At 37.4% G+C, this 19,559-nt stretch overlaps 1 pseudogene; it reads left to right on the plus strand.

Moving 5' to 3' along the window:
* The first annotated feature begins 439 nt into the window (after positions 1-439).
* Positions 440-19,301, plus strand: LOC118026998 (annotated as a pseudogene).
* The last annotated feature ends 258 nt before the right edge of the window (positions 19,302-19,559 follow it).

Raw genomic sequence — 19,559 nt, forward strand, 5'->3', positions numbered from 1 at the left:
GGGGGGAGGGTCAGAGGGAGAAGCAGGCTCCTCGCCGAGCAGAGAGCCCGATGTGGGACTCGATCCAGGGACTCCAGGATCATGACCTGAGCCGAAGGCATTCGCTCAACCAACTGAGCCACCCAGGCGCCCCAAATGTATAATTTCCTCTCCTTTCCTTCTCTTTCCTTTCCAGCCTGTTTGTCCTTGGTGCTTTCATCACTGAGTGCATTGTCTCATCATCTAACAGTTTTAAATTCAGTATGCATTGTTAAGATTTGTTAGAAAAATACCTTTTACAGACAATTTTATGTCTAGCTTCAAATTCTGTCGGGATCAACTTATTTTAAATTAAAAGACTGCAAAAACTTGCATTTTTTTACTCTAAAGACATGATGGAATTCACTGCCATATTTAATATGTTCATACAGACTGCCAAAGTACTACCAGGTTAGAAATAATGACTACTGGAGAATGTTACGGACTACTGAGGCAAGTGGCACCCAGATTGTACAAAGGAGGGTTATCTGTTAAGAAAGGAGACTTGGCCCACCCTGATCAGGTAAATTACTGACTGCCTTCATAACCAAAATCAAGTGAGGCCTGCATTTAATTTTGACCAATGAGGAAAAGCTAGCTGCTGGTGTGGAGGGGAGAAATCATCTCTGTCATCTTCAGCTTCATGGTCTTAGCCCATGAAGTGAATCCTAAGTAATGTGTTACTAATAGTAAAAGAACTAAAATTGTAAATCAGCTACTTTCTAAAAATACATACACTTGAGTGTAGTCAAATGATATCTGATGGTATCATTGCTCCTACGTTCTTACAGGTATGGTTTCCTGAGTGGGAGGAAAAGGTTGACATAGCAAGTAGCATGAAAGTCTACGTAATCAAGAGCCTGTTTCTCAATGTCACTACCAGCATTGTAGAGAGCAATCAGAACTGACATATAGCAAATATATGTGACAATTAAATATGATTACAATGTTTTACTTTCAGACAAGGTATATTTGAGGTTTGTAAAACTTGGGTAAATGGTGAGGGTGTGTCACATGGGAGACTATCATAAATGATGTGCTATGATATAAAAAATGTTGAGAACTCCAAGCTCATGGTTTATGATGGCCACAAAAGAAAACCCTGGACTCTAGAGTCAGACAAGTGTCCTGAACTTTGGGAAAATTTTACAAAAGGTCAAAGACAAAAAAAAAAATTTTTTTTTTTTGAAGATTTTATTTATTTATTTGACAGAGAGAGAGACAGTGAGAGAGGGAGCACAAGTGGGGGAGTGGCAGAGGGAGAAGCAGGCTTCCCGCTGAGCAGGGAGCCCGATGCGGGGCTCCATCCCAGGCCCCTGGGATCATGACCTGAGCTGAAGGCAGACGCATAACGACTGAGCCACTCGGGTGCCCCAAAGACAAAAAATTTTTGACCCACAGACTTGAGTCTCGAAAAGGGATTATGGCTAACAAAGGGAGATTTTATTTATTTATTTTATTTATTTTATTTTTTTTTAAAGATTTTATTTATTTATTTGACAGAGAGAGGCACAGTGAGAGAGGGAACACAAGCAGGGGGAATGGGAGAGGGAGAAGCAGGCTTCCCGCTGAGCAGGGAGCCCGATGCGGGGCCCGATCCCAGGACCCTAGGATCATGACCTGAGCCAAAGGCAGACACTTAACGACTGAGCCACCCAGGCGCCCCAACAAAGGGAGATTTTAAAAACCCAAAAACTTTTAGCTGAATAATTGTGAAATAATTTAAATAAAACAGGAGACAGCTCAGGAAAGTTGAATGGCTGTCTACTCATCTGAAAGTTTAAATAATATATGTAGAAGATATAAAGAAGGAAGAGTAATCAAGGATGAAGGTAGAGGTGTAGCAAATCTATTATGAAAGTGCCATAAACTAGGGCCCCCAATAAACTGAGGATCAAAAATATGGTAAAGTTGGCCAGAAGGAACTGGAAGGCTTTTCTGTTGTTGTAGTTGTTAAAAAGAAAAAGGAAATAATAAGTCTACTGTTTAGAGATGATAAGAGAAAGTATATCAAAGAAGTAGCAGAATCATTCAACTCCTATTTTTTCTTCTCTTTTCTAAATGGGTTTTTCAACTGAATATGGAGAAGAAACTACGAAAAGTGAAAATTTTAGCCCAAGATAGGTAAGGGATTAGTAAATTAACTCCAGGATATTTTAAATGAGGCCGGATAAATTACTATGATGGTAACAGAATTTTCAGCCATAATCTCAGAGCTACTGTTTAGTAGTCTTTGAAAAGTCATGGCAAAAAGGAGAGATACCACAGATCATTAATGACTAACTTTCATCTTTATTTTTGAAGATTAGAATAGGGTAGGTTTTGGAAATTATGGGCACCTTGATTCATGCATGCAGAACTGACAACAGATTGTTAAAAGGCTTGTTTTTGAGCATGCAGAAATGAATGTTATGGTCATTAGCAGCCAACAAATGTCAACTAAGGAGAAGCTTTAATAAACCAGTATGGCTTATTTTTTAGGAGGTTACTAGGCAGATAGATCAAAGGACTGCTTGAAAATCAAATAGTAGCTAGCTATTGTTATTTGTCCTTCCTTGATGGAGTACTAAGGGTTGCTTCCTCTCAAAAATGTCTAGTAATGGCTTTAAATAACACGAGAAAGTGTTTGTCAGGGTGCCTTTCCCCTATTTAGCATTTTTGTAAATGATTGGATGAACACAGACTTCTCAGTTCTGCAGAGGACATGAAAATAGGATATCTTAAGTAGGTGCTTCTCAAACTTTTCCACACAATATTCCTAATGGAAGGGGAAAGTAAACATGTACATCTGAGAAACCAGGGCAATTATCCTAAGTGGCTGCCAAAAGAGAGATGTTTCTCTGAATTATTTTGTCTTAATTAATAACTATGTGAATTTCCACTCTATTTCATATTTTTTAAAACTACAAAATAATTCTCTAATCAACTTCTTTCCTTCCTTCCTTCCTTTCTTTTTCTTTCTTTTTTGTAAAAATTGGCATCTCTGTGCCTTTGAATACTTTGGCACAGATTCTCCTCAGGTGCTCTGCTTATCTTCATCCAAGTCAATCATAAAAACCTTAAATAGAATAGGCTAAAAAACAGAGAACTATGGCTCTCTATTAGAGGCTTTTTCATGCTGAATAAAGCCATCAATGAATGGACTTATAGGATAGGTAAGACACCAAACTTGAAAAGGATCTTAATAAGATGGCATATTAACAGAATTAAATCTAACAGGGATAAATACAAAAATTTGCATTTAAATTGGCACAAATATAGGTGTTCAAGTGATAAAAAAATCTGTGACTTGAGATTTTTAATTTAGATTTAGAATGATTCCAATCATTCTATGAACCAACAGAGTTATGTAATTGCTAAGTATGGTAGCATTAAATTACTTTAATATAAGTGGTAGATAGACCAAGAAAGGTAACAGTCCCTCTATGTTCTGCATTAATAAACCATTTTTATAAGAGCAAGTTTAATTTGGGTGCCAAATTTAATAGGGACCTTGATAAACTATGGAGTATCCATAGGAAGAAAACTAAGATCACCAAGCATCTAGAAACTTTATCATGCAAGAAAGGGTTAAGAACCTAGAGCATAGACATAGACTATGAGGAGACCAGATGAGCTTAGTGCAGCACATGTCACTAAATGTTGTCCTAGAGCATGGTGCTGAGAAGCATCTACTTACGTTTTCAAAATGGAGGTTACTGGGTTCTGCAGGTAGAAATTTCGATTCAGCAGCCTGGGGCCTTGGAAGTTGCATTTTGAAACTCAAGCCAGGGGAATGATACAGGTGAGGTGAAGACTCTGAGAAACACTGTTCTATGTAATGGATGTAGTAGCAGTATTGGAATTATAAAGAAGCAGAGTGGCGCCACATGAAAAAAACCAATAATCTTTCTTGGTAACAACTAGAGTTAGAAAACAGTATAGAAAGGCGTATTGCAATAATATCATTCGGGACATTCACGGATACTCCAGGAGTCAGGGATGATACAGAAGGGACACTGAAGGACACTGTAGACTGAAAGTCCTCTGGTCAATCATTTGGACTATAACAGAGAGAAAGAAAAATTAATAAAAGTATATTCATTGGTTTTAGTGGAAAGAGAATGCTAACATTGGTATTTATGAGTAGCCACTTTTTTGTTTAATTTATAATAAAGTTGATTTTGTATACAAACATCTGACTCTTGATTTGTTTAAACAGTGCATATGTTGATGTTGTTTTCCTTTTATGCAGTTAATTTCAATTAAGTGGTTGCATGAAAGAGTTATTGTAATTTTTTTCTCTTTGGCATAGGATATAACATTGATTTATTTCTTAATTATTCAGGGAAAACCCCCCCAATGTTTATGGATTATTTTGGTACAATTTGTAGGCATGATTTAGTCCTTAGAGAAAAGCAGCAATTTTTGAGAATACCATGAACTACAAATTGCCTGCGAAAGAAATAAACATCAAATTCCCATGAATGTCCTGCCATTGGTGCAGACTGGTGAGTATGGAGAGCAGGAGAAGGAAGTGTTAAAGGACTGCAAGAAAGAAGAGAGCCGAGAGTATATGCAAAGCAAAAGCAAAATCACCAGAAAACAAAAGGCAAATATCAAGTGCAAATATATGGACCTTGCGTCTGAGACTTGGTAGTTCCAGCATGAGCTATAGGGAAGAGACATGAAAGTGAGTGGGACCAGAGTTGGAAGCCTCGGAAAGGCATTGCTTCTAGGAAAGAAGGAGCTAGAGTACAGTGGTAATCACCAAAGACATGGTATTAAGAAAAAAGAAAGAAACAAGAGGGGGAAATTAAAGCAAATGCACTGACACTGATCATTTAATACATTTAATTGAAGAGCAAAGACTAAAACAAGAGTGGGTACATGAGTGGAAGAATTGTATATGAACAGTGTACAAATGGACAGAGTAGGAAGAATGCAACTAAAAAATGGAAGAAGGAAGAGAGAAATAGGAGAGTAGAAGATTAATTGCCTGCTAGATAAGTAATAAGCGGAAGTCAAAGGATACTATTTAAAAATTATAGACCAGATAGTAAAATGTTAAGTAGGAAGGAAAAGAATTAAAAGCACTATAAAAGGCCCTTTAAAACAACAAAAACAAAATGCATGCCTTTCTAAAAGCCACGTGAAATTAAAAAACAAACAAAATAAACAAGCAAGACATGAAATAGAGAAAGAGTAAAACTATTTGTTTTTAAAGACAAAGAAAAATACCCTCAGGGTTTCCAAGCAAAAAGGTCAAATTACTTAAAAGGTTAAGAAAATTAGGTAGTCATCAGACTTCTAAAAAACAACATACTAAACAATGTACAGCAGAGACGCCTTTTGAGGAAACTCAGAGCAAAGAAAATGTAAGCCAGGAATCTTCTTTACAGTTAAGCTACCCTGTGAGGTTAAAGAGGATAAAAAGCTATTTTCCCCTTTTCCTAACAGGTTTAGTGGTTTAAAGCATATTTTGCACATGATTTTGTCAGGGAGGAATCTGGAAAGAGCTTAGCTGGGTTGTTCATTTCTGATGCTATCATGTCAGTTGGGATGGCTGAGGCTGAAGAATACACCTGCAAGATAGCTTCTCTACTCACATGTCTGTGCACTGGTGGGACAGTGGAAGGCTGGGTTTAGATGGGTCGCTCCCCTTCTCTGCATAGTTTCAGGGCCTCTGCACATGGTCTCTGTAGCTGAGTTGTCAGACTCCTATGTGGTGGCTCAGGGATTCAAGAAACCAAAGCAGAAACGGACAGTCCTCTTAAAAGATACACCCAGAACAACATATTCTGTTGATCTAAGTAGTTACAGCCCAATCCATAATCAATGGGGGAGATAAATAGAACCCCACCTGTCAATAGAAGTGTGTAAAAAAAATGTATGGCCATCATCTTCAATCCAGCAAGTAGAACCTCCCACCTAGACATTAAAAAACAAAACAATAAACAACCCTTGGTGAAAGCTAAAATATGAGAAGTTTCAGAATTTCTGAAAAATAGGGATAATTTAAAATTCTATATATAAAAATCAAGATACTTTTAAAAAGCAATCAGCAGAATATTCATAGTGGCAAATATATATGTCAATAAAAAAAGTGAATAAAAATAAGTAAATTAAATTTCCAAAAAAATTAGAAAAAGAGCAAAAAAGTAAGCAAAAGAAGCAAATACTGAAGGCAGAAATAGACATTAATGAGGCAGAAAATAGAAAAATAGGAAATCAAATAAATCCCATTTTTTTGAAAAAATGAACTAACGAGATGATCACTAAGAAATTTAATTTTAAAAGGGGATAAAGGGCAAATATACAACATAAAATGACAAGAGAGAAATAACTACTGATACACAGAAAATTTTAAAAATCAGAAGACTATTTTGCATACCAATATGTAAATAAATAAGAAAACCTAGATGAAACACATCATTTCATAGGAAAATACAACTTACCAAAATGGACCCAAGTATTGATAGAAAGCATAAGCAGAGCACTTATAATAGAGTTAAAAGAAGCTATCAAGGAACTGTCCCCCAAAAGTCACTGGGCCCAGATGATATCATAAGAAAATTCTCCAAAAGAGACCAAAAGAGATAATCTTAGTGTTACTTAAACCACTTCAGAGAAAATGAAGGAAAATTTTCAAATTCTTTTTACAAAGCAATTATAACACTAATATCTAAATATGATAAAGATAATTTAAAAGGAATATTTCACATATCATTTATGAATACTGACATAAAATAACCCAAAATAAAATTTTAGTGAAGAGACTTCAACAGCACATTAAGAAAACCAAGTAGGGTTTATAAAGAAATGCAAGGATAGTTCAATATTAGGAATTCTATTAATATAAACTACTATATTAATTCATTGATAGTTCCGAAAAGCCTTTGAAAAAAGTCAACACTTATTCCTAATAAAAACTCTCAAGAAAATAAAAATGGGTGAATAATTCCTTTATGTATGATATTCATATATCCATAGATCACTGATTAGGAAATGTCACATATCATTGATATGATTAGGGTTGACATATATACACACATATATATATTTTTTTAAGATTTTTAAAAAAAATTTTATTTATTTGACATAGAGAGAGACAGAGAGAGAGGGAACACAAGCGGGGGGGTAGGAGAGGGAGAAGCAGGCTTCCCGCGGAGCAGGGAGCCCGAAGCGAGGCTTGATCCCAGGACGCTGGGATCATGACCTGAGCTGAAGGCAGACGTTTAACTGTCTGAGCCACCCAGGCACCCCTACACACACATATGTTAATGTATATACACACACGTAAGTGTATGTGTCCATATGTACACACACACACACACACACACAAAGGCAAAGTTTTACCTAATGTGAAAACACAAAGGCATACCCAACGGGGCTCCTGGTGGCTCAGTAGGTTAACTATCTGCCTTTGGCTCAGGTCATGATCCCAGGGTCCTGGGATCGAGCCCGGCATGAGCCTGCTTCTCCCTCTCCCTCTGCCTGGAGCTCCCTGTGCTTGTGCATGCACTGTCAACTAAATAAATAAAATCTTAAAAAAAAAAAGGCATACCCATCAAGAACAGGAACACAGCAAGAATGCCTACTATCTCCACTATTATTTAACATAGTACTAGAGGTATTAACCAACTCAATTAGACAAGAGAAAACAATTAGAGGTGTAATAATTGGAAAACAAAAAAAGAAGTAAAATCTCTATTTGCAGATGATGTGATAGTAATGCTGAAAAACCTAAAGAATTAGTGATAAAAACAACTCAAAAAAACAATAGAAATGAGCAAGGTGGCAGTCTGTAAAGCCAACACATCAAATTTAATAACTTTTGTATGTACAAATAATAACCAATAGAAGATAGTATGGAAAAGAAAACCCTGTTTACAATAGCAAAACAAACAGACAAATAGCTAAAATAGGAAAAAATGAAATGTGAAATATTTAAAATTCACTTAAAGAAAAAAATCGTTCCTGAAAGATATAAAAACAAATTTGAACAAAGCGGAAGGCATTCCTTATTCCTGATTAGGATGTTTCAGTGCCATCAGGATGTGTTATCTCCAAGTTAATTTATAAATTTAATATCCCAATAAAAATACCAACAAACCCTTTATTTTTCTGGAGCTAGACACTAACTACTTAGAAAAAAAAGGGAAATAATAAAACATACACACATATCTGCTTATTCTTTAAAAAAAACACAGGTAATAAAGCAATGAAATAGATTGCCTACTAAGGATGTGTGTGGAGAAGCAGGGGGTGAGGAGGGGGTGATTTAGGGTGGGAGGAATAGGGGAGAGAGCACACTTCTCTGAGTATACCTTTTTGAAAATTTTTTCCTTTTGAAAGCATATTAATCTTCTATGTATTCAAAAATTAAAATTGAAACCTCAAGTATGGGAAAAGAAGTATGTAAACTAAATGCAAACAAAAACAAATGAACTCCAACTGTATTTCCAATTCATAACCTGTCCACATTGAAGGGGGGCAGGAAAAAAGAATTTAAATAATTTTCTCATTTTCATTTTAAATTAAAATTTTAATTTTGAGATAATTGTAGATTCACATGCAGCTATAGTGGGGGGAGGCTAGGATGCCTCATTACAGCCTGGCAGGGATGAAAGGCTAAGCTCCTCATTTGGCCTTTGCTGGTGGTGAAGATGGGGTGAAGATGGGGCCCCAGCTTTTTCTGTGGTGTTTGACTGGAGTAGAGTGGTTATTATCCAAAAGTTTCCTGTTTTGCTAGGCTGCCCTTTCCTAATCCTTTGGCTAGAGAAAGCAGCCTTTTGCTGTTTTTGTCTGTGCTTGTTGGCATTTCGGGATTGACAGCTTCTTCAGCTCCAAGTGTGGCATACAGAAGGCAAAAAGAAAAACCAGGGAACTCATCATCATGTTGTCCCTTGGGTCTTGAGGTACCTCGCTAGTCTGCCTTCTCTCTACCTTTCAGAGTCTTCTGTTTAAGTATAAAGTCCATTTTTTTTAGTTGCACTGAATAGAAGAAATAAAAAACAGTATGTCTATTCCATCTTACTAGAAGTGGGAGTTTTTCCCAAGTAACTTTTGAATATAGTCCTTTTATAATCTTGGTCTAAGGGGGGAAAAACCCACAAATAAATCTTGAACTCTTTCTTTTGGTATTTTTTTTGAATATTATAAGTGTAACAATTCTAAAACTATTTCCTATGTATTGTAGGAATAAGAGAACAGTGAATGGGTTGATATTCTTGGAAGCCCGGATTCTTACTGCACAGGGAGATACAAATATGGGGAAAAGAAAGAGAAGGAAAAACCTGGTGGGGTGGATTGAAATTTGGAATTGAAGGTATGAACTTATTATTTCATATCTCTATCCATCCATCCATCCATCCATCCATCCATCCATCCATCCATCCATCTGCATATATTTGCCTCTTTTAGCTCTCTATCTTTGGAACCAGCTATAAGCAATTATACTCCAATAGTAATCAGCACACCTAGTACCAAATCTTGCCTTCTAAATACCATTCCCCACTGAAAGGAACATTCCTTGGAGAAATAGCTAATTTCAAGATGGTGGTAAGGAAGGTAAGAGTTGAACCAGAAGCATCTTATTGCATCAGAATATAAAGAAGTTCTTTCTTTTTTTTTTTTTAAAGATTTTATTTATTTATTTGAGAGAGAGAATGAGAGAGAGAGAGAGAGCATGAGAAGGGGGAGGGTCAGAGGGAGAAACAGACTCCCTGCCGAGCAGGGAGCCCGATGTGGGACTCGATCCCGGGACTCCAGGATCATGACCTGAGCCGAAGGCAGTGGCTTAACCAACTGAGCCACCCAGGCGCCCAAGAAGTTCTTTAAAAATGGGTAACATCAAAAGCCCCCTTGAAACCACTTTGCAGGTTTTTCTCCTGGCTAGATCTGGGACAATTTGAGCATAAAAATGAGTGAAGATGGTAATGAATTATAACCCACTAAGTAAAATAGAAATCCATGAGTCAATCCATGGATAGTATATAGCGGACAGGTAGGTAGGCAGGTAAGTAGGGAAGTATGTAGGTAGGTAAGTAGGTAGGTAGATAGATAGATAGATAGATAGATAGATAGATAGATAGATGAGAAGTCCCAGCTCTTCCATATAGCAGAAAGCTGACTGATAAATCAGGAGTTGGAAAATCACCATTTTGTAATTATCAGACTGAAGATTGGTTTGAGCAAGAATCACCAATGAATGGCAAATCTAGGGGGAAAAGTTTGAGAAGGATTAGGATATTTGCATGGTTTTCCAACTGTCTCCCCACAGACTGCTCATTATTGCAATGGGAAAAATAATAACTGTACAGTGGATAAGAACAAACCATTGGGAAACGAAAATTAAGATCACTGGTAAGGGGGCAAGAGACATAACCTGCCTTGATATATTATTTCCTGAGAAGGGCACAGTATCACTTACATAGTATTCTGGCTGGGGATAAAATAAACAGAAAAAAAGATTTTATTTATTTATTTGAAAAAAAGAGAGAGAGAGAGAGAGAAGCAGGTTCCCCGTTGAGCAGGGAGCCCAATGCAGGGCTCGATCCCAGGACCCTAGGATCAGGACCTGAGCTGAAGGCAGAGGGTTAACCAGCTGAGCCACCCAGGTGCCCCTAATAAACAAACAGAATCTTATGAGAAAATAGTAGACTAGCCCAAATTGAGGAACTCTTGAAAATAACTGACCTGTATTCTTTAAAATATTTATGTCATTAAAGATAAAGAAAGACTGACAAATTGCTCCAGATTAATGGAGACTAAAGACTAAATAAGAACTAAATGCAGTATGTTATGCTGGACTGGATCCTGGACTCTTTGAAGAGAGAAAAAGTATAAAGGACATACCTGGTGAAATTGGGATAAGGATGCTTGATTAGATAAAAGTGTTATATCAGTGTTAAATATTTTGAATTTAATAGCTGTACTGAACTTATGTAAGGGAATAAAAATCAAAACTCATGTTCTTAAGAGATGCACATGTAATGCTGAGGAGTTAAACGGTTTGATGTATCATGATGTATGCAACCCATACTTCAATATATATTTCCAAAGAACAAGAGGTTGATTGCGCAAATATGCCAAAATGTTAACAACTGGTGAATCTGGATAAAGGATATTTTGGAGTTCACTTGTAACTTTCTCATGAGTTTGAAATTGTTTTAAAGTCAGAAAAATAAAAAACAATAGAGGATAGTAGATCAAAGGTCAGAATGAAGGTAGGAAATGAAAACCCTGCTAAAGCCCCGGCTCTGAATTATAGATAGAAATTTGGAATGAAACCAATTTTGTTCAGGTTGGCAGAGGTTATGATTATAATCATTTTTCATATATTCAACATATACTGGAAGAACAGAACTTCAATGAATGTAAGTGGTTATATCAGGTTCTTTAGCTTGTTGGGGAAGATGAACATTTAAGAAGTAGTGAAAAATTGAAAATTAGTTTTGATATTAATGCAATTAAGGTGTATCCTTAGATAGAATTCAATGGTGCAAATGCATTATTAGAATACAACCACTTTAGGCAGGTATTTTTGGTATTTGTTTAAACATGATCTGTGCCATATGTCCCAACACACTGTATCTATAGCCAGTGCCCAAGCACAGCAGCTGATACCCTTTCTTCTGGACAAATGGAGTAGTTTCCTTAGCCCAGGAAAATGCTTACGAACTCAACATTCATTGAATTCTCTTTCCTCAGGACTCCTTACCCCACCTCCTCACACACTCTTGCCAATCCTGATATCCTTTTACCCTTAGCAGAATCTTACTTCACTTTAGCAATTTGCACATTTGTAAAATTGGACACCTGGGGTTTTAGTTTTCAAAGCATTACTCAATGGGTGTGTCCCAGCTTCTTGGCTTCTTTGACTATGTGTGCACATCTAGAGTGTGCATGCTTATGCACATGCCTGGCAGTTTGCTCCTTGATAAACTGGCCCTCTAGTACTCTCTTGGGATTAAATTGAGTTCTTGATGTATGGCTACAAATGTATTGACTGTAGTCATGTTTCAGAAGCCAAGCTCTCAGAAGGAAGCAACCATGTCTGTCAGTTTGCTAGGTGTCATATAGGACTGTTTAATGGGTATTTCATGATGACCAAGGATTCTTTTGGACAGTTTTATGGCTCTGATATCCACTTATACTTAACAAGTATGACCTGAATTATTAACTTTTTGCTTGATGGCAGAAAACAAATTCTAACAAAGGATAATAAAAGATTAAAATAGAGATGCACATGTCAAGTTGAGGAGTAAAGGGGCATGATATATTATGATGTATGCAAACTATTCCTCAATATTTATTTGGAAAGAGCAAGAGATTGATGATGCAAATGTGGCAGAATGTTAACAACTGGTCAATCTGGATAAAGGATATTTTGGAGTTGTTTCCCCACCAAGAGAATCAAGGCCTCCTTGCAGTGCGATAAGTGGCCAAATATTTATTACTTCAATTTGAATTAATTTTTTCTTGCTGAGATTGAACACCTATCTGCTCATATATTTTGGTTGTTTATTCTCTTGTGAATAGCTTGTTTTTTGACATTTTTTCTATTGGGTTGATCTTTACCTTTTTAATTTGTAAGAATATCTAAATATTAAGGATATTAACCGTATATCTGCTATACATATTGCAAATATTCTTCCCTTCTTTTCATATGCTGTTTAGCCTTATTTATAGTGTTTTGCACAGAGAAGTTTTATATTGCTGTGTAGTTAAATCAGTTCATATTCACACTTATGGTTTCTGGCCTTATTACTGTACTTAAAAAGTCCTCCTTGTCCTCAAATTGCATATATATTCTCCAAATGTTCTCCTGAGCTTTTTATAGCTGTATTTTACTGTGAAGTTTCTAATTTACATGCAATTTTAATTTATGCATGATATGAAGTAGACAGCAGATATAATCCAAAATTTTGGTGAATTAATTTTTTGGTGAATTAAAATTAACTTAGTTTTGTAAATTTAATATTTCTTGTAACTTTACAATGGAAGGATCAGACTATGTATGTTTAAAATATATTTATAATGAAAAATTTAAATAATTATTTTGTTCTCAAGGGGAGAAATTAGAGAGATTTTATTTATTTATTTATTTATTTATTTATTTATTTGATAGAGAGAGAGCATGAACAGTGCAGAGGGGCAGAGGGAGAGGGAGAAGCAGACTCCTCACCGAGTAGGGAACCTGCCCTGTGGGGCTGGATCCCAGGACCCTGGAGATCATGACCTGAGCAGAAGGCAGACGCTTAACCGACTAAGCCAGCCAGGTGCCCCGGAATTTTGTTTTTCTATCTTGATATTTTCATGTAAGGAGGTATTACCATGAGCCCTTTGGATATTTTTTCTTTTTTCTTTTTCTCTCCTTCTTCAAGCCTCTTTTTCAAAGGGGGGCTGTTAATGTGAAAGTCAAGTGTCAACTGGGTCCTAGTTGCAGGCAGCAGCCTCACACACCTGAGCCAGCTCCCACCTCCTGCACTGCCTGCCTCATGGATGGGTCAGGACCAGATGTTTTCCATGGCGTCTGGTTTTGTGTGATGTGCACATCTAGGGTAGGAAGGAGACAGGCCTACTTATCTGCCCTGTGCTCCCAGGGTGGCTGTCAAGGCAGTTTGCAGTCCTCCATTCTCTTAGTCTCTTTGTCCATCTAGCTCTTCATCCCAATGGCTCCCAAGGAAGAAGAGAGGACGTGTGAAGCCTCATTTTGGTCTAAGCCCAAACCATATTTGCTAATCCATCTTCACCAAGGTGTCCTGTAGGCTGAGATTTACTGTGCCTCCAACAATAGGCCTCTCACTGTTATCTTCATGTATGTAGCAATGGTTTGTGTTTATGGGCTATTGGAGCAAAATCTAGAAGGGGAGTAGAATGGGAGTAGAGGAAGAGTAAATTGTTGGTACCCCCAGCTTTTCATACATTCTCCTAGAAGCATTCATGGGTGACATCCAGCAAATATTTACGGGGTGTCCACCATGGGTAAAACACTTTGGGGTGGATAAAGCCCTCTAATAGTTCACAATCTAAGTGTGCATAAGTGCCTGTGGGGTTGAGCATGCTTGACTCTATATGTATGTTCAAACCTGCACTCAACTAATTACAATGCAATGTGGTAAGTGGTAGAAGAAATGTTAGCAAAGAGCAAATATTAGCACAGAGAAGGGGGCATTTGACTCCTCCACTTCTTAGTTTATGCCAGACTTCCATTTTCAGTAGGAGACTTGACAAGTGTGCTTGACTACCTGTTGTAGACGTACCTAACAACACATCAAGGGATTTGGGTCTCAGTCTGTTCTGTCACTAACTGGGATATCTTTTGTCTATGGGCCTCATTCTTCCCTATTTTGGTGACAAAGGATGTTGGAGTTGGCTTTCCATGATTCCTTATAAAATGCTGTGATTTATTCCTTTCAGGAGATGAACAACGAACTGTAATTGGCAATTCACTGCCAATCACAGCACATACTATCTTTGAGTCAAAAGACACTTTACCAGCCATCTGATACAGCCCTCTTAATTCAGAGAAGGAAACCAGCACCCAGAAGGATGGGTATTTTGTACAAAGTCAGAGCCATTCTTGGTCCCCAGGTTTCCTCATGTTAGTGCAGCTGAATTACTTAGACTTCGAACAGAATTCAGTTAAGAGTTGCTGGACTAGGGGGCACCTACGTGGCACAGTCAGTTGAGCATCCGACTCTTGGTTTCAGCTCAGGTTGTGATCTCAGGGTGGTGAGATCCAGCCCTGAATTGGGCCCTGCGCTTGGCGAGGAGTTTGTTGAGACTCTCTTTCCCTCTGTCCCTGTGTGCTTTCTGTCTCTAAAATAAATAAATAAATCTTAAAACAAAACAAAACAAAACAAAACAAAAAAAGAGTTGCTGGACTGAATGCCCAATAGAATTTGACTCAACACAATCAGTATAAAACAAATGCATGCAGTCCAAGGGATTTCAGGTGAGATACATTCCCTTGAGCAATCAACTGGACATTCTTGGCAGGAGGTAGTAAATGTGATTGGGGAAACATCTGTGAATACCATTCTTTCTGTGCTCCAGAAATGTCACCCTTCTCAGGAATGTGATTAACTGGGTGTTTAGAAACAAACAAACAAAAAAAAACCCATGTGAAATAGACTGCTAAGGTACTGAAAATTTTCCTCTATTCACTTTAAAACAAATAGCATGTTTACAGCAGATTAAGTAAAAGGCATACTATTGGGTTTTGGTGAACTTGGTGTTCCCTCTTGATTTGTTTCTTGATTTTATCAGTAACTTCTGGGGTGAATGTTAAGTACAGAGTCAGTAAGTGTGAACTGCTCCAAGCAGTGTGTCATGCTGGAAAAAGGAACAGAGCCATTAAATAAAGTTCTGGTTTAAAATAGATTAAGTCTAGCAAAGATCAATTTATTTAAATATTAAGTGAGTCCAAGCACCAAATTCACTCCTGTGCCCTCTGACTTTGCTCTCAGTTGGCCTCCTCCTTGTCCCCATCCAAGGACAGCATGGACAGCTGTGGTAGAAAACAGGGTGTGTCTCTGGCTATGGGGCTCAAATGCCACACACTAGATTCTCTCTCATCGTGGCATTTGAGGTTGAGATCCACACACTGGCTTTGGTCCCTAGGCAGCTGGGAGGTTGTATGGGGTCACAGGCTTTCTCACATGGGTGCTCGGCTTCACCTTCCCAGTGGCTTCATTTCCTCCTAGGGTAGAAGTGATGCATCTCCATTCCCTGTTAGGATTCCTCAGAATTTTCCAAATGATGAGGTGGGTTTTACCTAGAGTTGATGCCATATTTGGGGGATGACTTCTGTGGGGGACAGGCACTTCACGTAACTATCACCTTCACAGAGGATTTTTCTGTTATTGGGTTTTGGGAAACTATTTGTCTGTGGGTATATTTTTGACTCCATATTTGCATGTGTGTGTGTATTCATACACACACAAATGCATGCACGCATACTGCAAGATGTTTTCCTCTGCTTTTTTACTTTTCACCTGCTAGTCATTCATTTCTTCACTTGACAAAGAGACACTGTCTGCTCTGTGCCAGGCACTGTCTCTATTGACAAGATGTGTGTTTGGTCATGTGACTTAGCAATCTGGTAGGAGTACTTTGAGGTAGTTCCATCTAAGATAATGAACTTTAAATAAAAATAAGCCAGTCATCCATACGAAAAGATGCTCAACTTCATTCACCATCAGAAAAATACACATCAAAACTACAATGAGATACCATCTCAAACCTGTCAGGATGGCTAAAATGAACAACACAAGAAACAACAGGTGTTGGTGAGGATGTGGAGAAAGGGGAACCTTCTTGAGCTGCTGGTGGGAATGCAGACTGGTGCAGTCACTATGGAAAATAGTATGGAGTTTTCTTAAAAAGTTAAAACTAGAACTACCCTATGATCCAGCAATTGCACCACTAGGTACTTACCCAAAGAATATAAAAATACTGATTCAAAGGGATACACGCACCCCAATGTTTATAGCAGCATTATCTACTGCAGCCAAATTGTCCATCAACTAATGAATAAAGATGTGGTATATATGGGTATATATGTATGTATATGTACATATGCATCTGTATATATGTGTAGATATGCATATGTATATATATAACATATATATTACTCAGCCATAAAATACCATATGTGGTAGATATGTGTATATATGTATATGTGTATATATATATTATATATACAACAAAATATTACTCAGCCATAAAAAAGAATGAAATCTTGCCATTTGCAATGATGTGGATAGAGCTAGAGAGTATAATGCTAAGTCAAACAAGTCAGAGGAAGACAAATATCATATGATTTTACTCATGTGGAATTTTGTTTTAGATTTTATTTTGAGAGAGCGAGAGTGAGAGAAAGCGAGAGGGAGCACAGGGGAGCGGGAGAAGAGCAAAGGAAGAGGAAGAGAATGTGTAGCAGATTCCACACTGGTCACAGAGCTCAAAGCGGGGCTCAATCTCAGGACCCTGGGATCATGAACTTAGTTGAAACCAAGAGCCAGACACTTAACTAAATGAGCCACCCAGGCACCCCTCACTTATGTGGAATTTAAGAAACAAAACAAATGAGCATAGGGAAAAGAGAGAAAGGCAAATCAAGAAACAGACTCTTAACTACAGAGAACAAACTGATGGTTACCAGAGGGGAGGTGGGTGAAGGATGGCTTAAACAGGTGATGGGGATTAAGGAGGGCATTTATGATGAGCACAGCGTGTTGTATATAAGTGTTGAATCACTAAATTGTACATCTGAAACTAATATTACACTGTATGTTGACTAAGTGGAATTTAAATAAAAACTTAAAAAAAAAAAAACAAAAAACCCAGGGGTCGCCTGGGTGGCTCAGATGGTTGGGCATCTGCCTTCAGCTCAGGTCATGATCTCCAGGTCCTGGGATCGAGCCCCACATCGGGCTCCCGGCTCAGTGGGGAGCCTGCTTTTCCCCCTCCCTCTGCCTGCAGCTCCCCCTGCTTGTGTTCTGTCTCTCTCTCTCTCTCAAATGAATAAATAAAATCTTAAAAAAAAAAAAAAGCCAGACACCAAGGAATAATAATTTGAGTCATAAAGGAAATGGGAAATTTATAATATCCAGGTACTATTCCCAGCATCAACTTTCTTAGTTATGTGATTAGTTAATTAATGTAGTTGATCTTTTCCTCAGAGTGAAGGAGTTTTTTGGTTTCAGAAGTAGAACATGATTTCTTTGGTGCTGCAAGACTGATTCAAACTACACCAATCCTTTCAGATAAATGCCAAGCCTATTATATTTTTCAAATCCAGAAGACCTTGTAATTTCATACATAAATTATCATTGATACATTAAAAATGATTTCTAACTTTTAATTTGATTCTATGCTTTTGGTATACCTCTCTGTACATGTGGGAGATTAAAAAAATTATGGTTTTCCCCATAAATGTAAAAGTCTTCAATTTACAGCCACAATTTCTGCCTTTGTCTTTTAATCCCTGGGCCAATATAATCCAGATTTGACTACCTTCTTGGGGGCTATATTTTCTACTCTAGGCACTGATTTTTTCTCCAAGAATGGTGAATCATGAGACAAATTGTTCTTGTTGAAGACTCAGATGTGGATAAAGATTATTATGTATCTATTTGCTACACATGAAACATTCCATGTGGAAATTTGTCTTAAAGCTCCATAACTGTATTACATTACTAGTTTAATACTTATTTGAATAGAGAGAGAAATGTTTAACACTATTAAGAAGACAAGCTTGATAGGAAGTGATGGAAAAGTCTCACCTTGAAGAGACACAGTGGTGGGCCAACTCCAAATATTCTCAAAAGGAATTTTAAAGGAAATCCTTTAGTAAATCTGTATGTATACATAAAAAATGGACTGAAAAGAAACTAGTTAAGGAAGGCAGAGCTAGGAAATTATCATATAAAACAGTACTAAGTGCATGTTTCTACCCACACATGCCTAATTTCAAGAATTATGTCAAGTAAACAATCTACTTAGTAATTGTCAGGGAAAAACTGTCCTGTCGAGGCTTATTATGTTTCTCCTTCTATGTTGGAAACATGTAATATGTTGGATAAAAATTAATTTGTTAGCAATGGGCAAGATAGAGATTTGAAATGTTAAACCAAGCATCCTTTGGAGAATCATTTTATCTTATGTCCCAGTTTCTAAATAGGATATATTGTTTTGGACTCCTGAATGTTCTTGACACGAACTACTGAGGCTGATGCAGAATCCTTACCTGTGAGGTCTTGAATTCCAGATGGAATTTTGAGTAAAGTATGGCTCTGTCGGAGGCAAGGAAACATTCTAAGGGAATTACATTCTAAATGTAATTTTCCTTTTAATAAACAAGGCAGTCCAAAGGACAGCACTATCACAGGCAGCACACCTGAGGGCAGGGTTTTAGGTTATAAGAGAACTGAACGTAATGTTCTTCATCTGAAGGCCAGCGGGTATCTTACTAAGTCTCCTTCGAAACAACTTCAGGCCTTATAGATTGGGACCGGCTGGGATTGCAGAAGGATCAACATCCCTTTGGCTACAGATTTATTACATCAACCTTGGAAGAGGAAAAGAAAAAACAAAAAGAAATGGCTAGTTCAAAGCCCAAATTCCTATTTTATAGATATAAGCTGTCCAGGTTCCTATAAGATTACCACCGTTTTCAGCCATGCTGAGATGGTGGTTCTTTGTGTAGCCTGTTCAACAGCGTTGTCCAGCCAATAGGAGGAAAGGCCAGGCTCACAGGAGGGTATTCATTTAGAAGAAGGCAGCACTAATGATCCACACCACCTCTTGAATTTGTGTTCTATCACAGAAAGCCTTAACAGTTCAGTAATTCAATTACTCTACCAAGATAATGTAATTTAATTCTGTAAGGTATACAACAGTGATCTCCTATTTTGGTGTCAGTTTTTCAATAAGGTTTTGGTTATGGGCAATAAATAAATATAATAAAATTACAACTTTAAAAACCAAATCTTAACTTAAAAATGAGGGAAAACCCATAATCTTACTGCCTAGTCAAATAAATTATT

The sequence above is a fragment of the Mirounga leonina genome, unplaced genomic scaffold, assembly GCF_011800145.1.
Source record: "Mirounga leonina isolate KUSES-001 unplaced genomic scaffold, KU_Mleo_1.0 Mir_357, whole genome shotgun sequence".
Classification (NCBI taxonomy): domain Eukaryota; kingdom Metazoa; phylum Chordata; class Mammalia; order Carnivora; family Phocidae; genus Mirounga; species Mirounga leonina.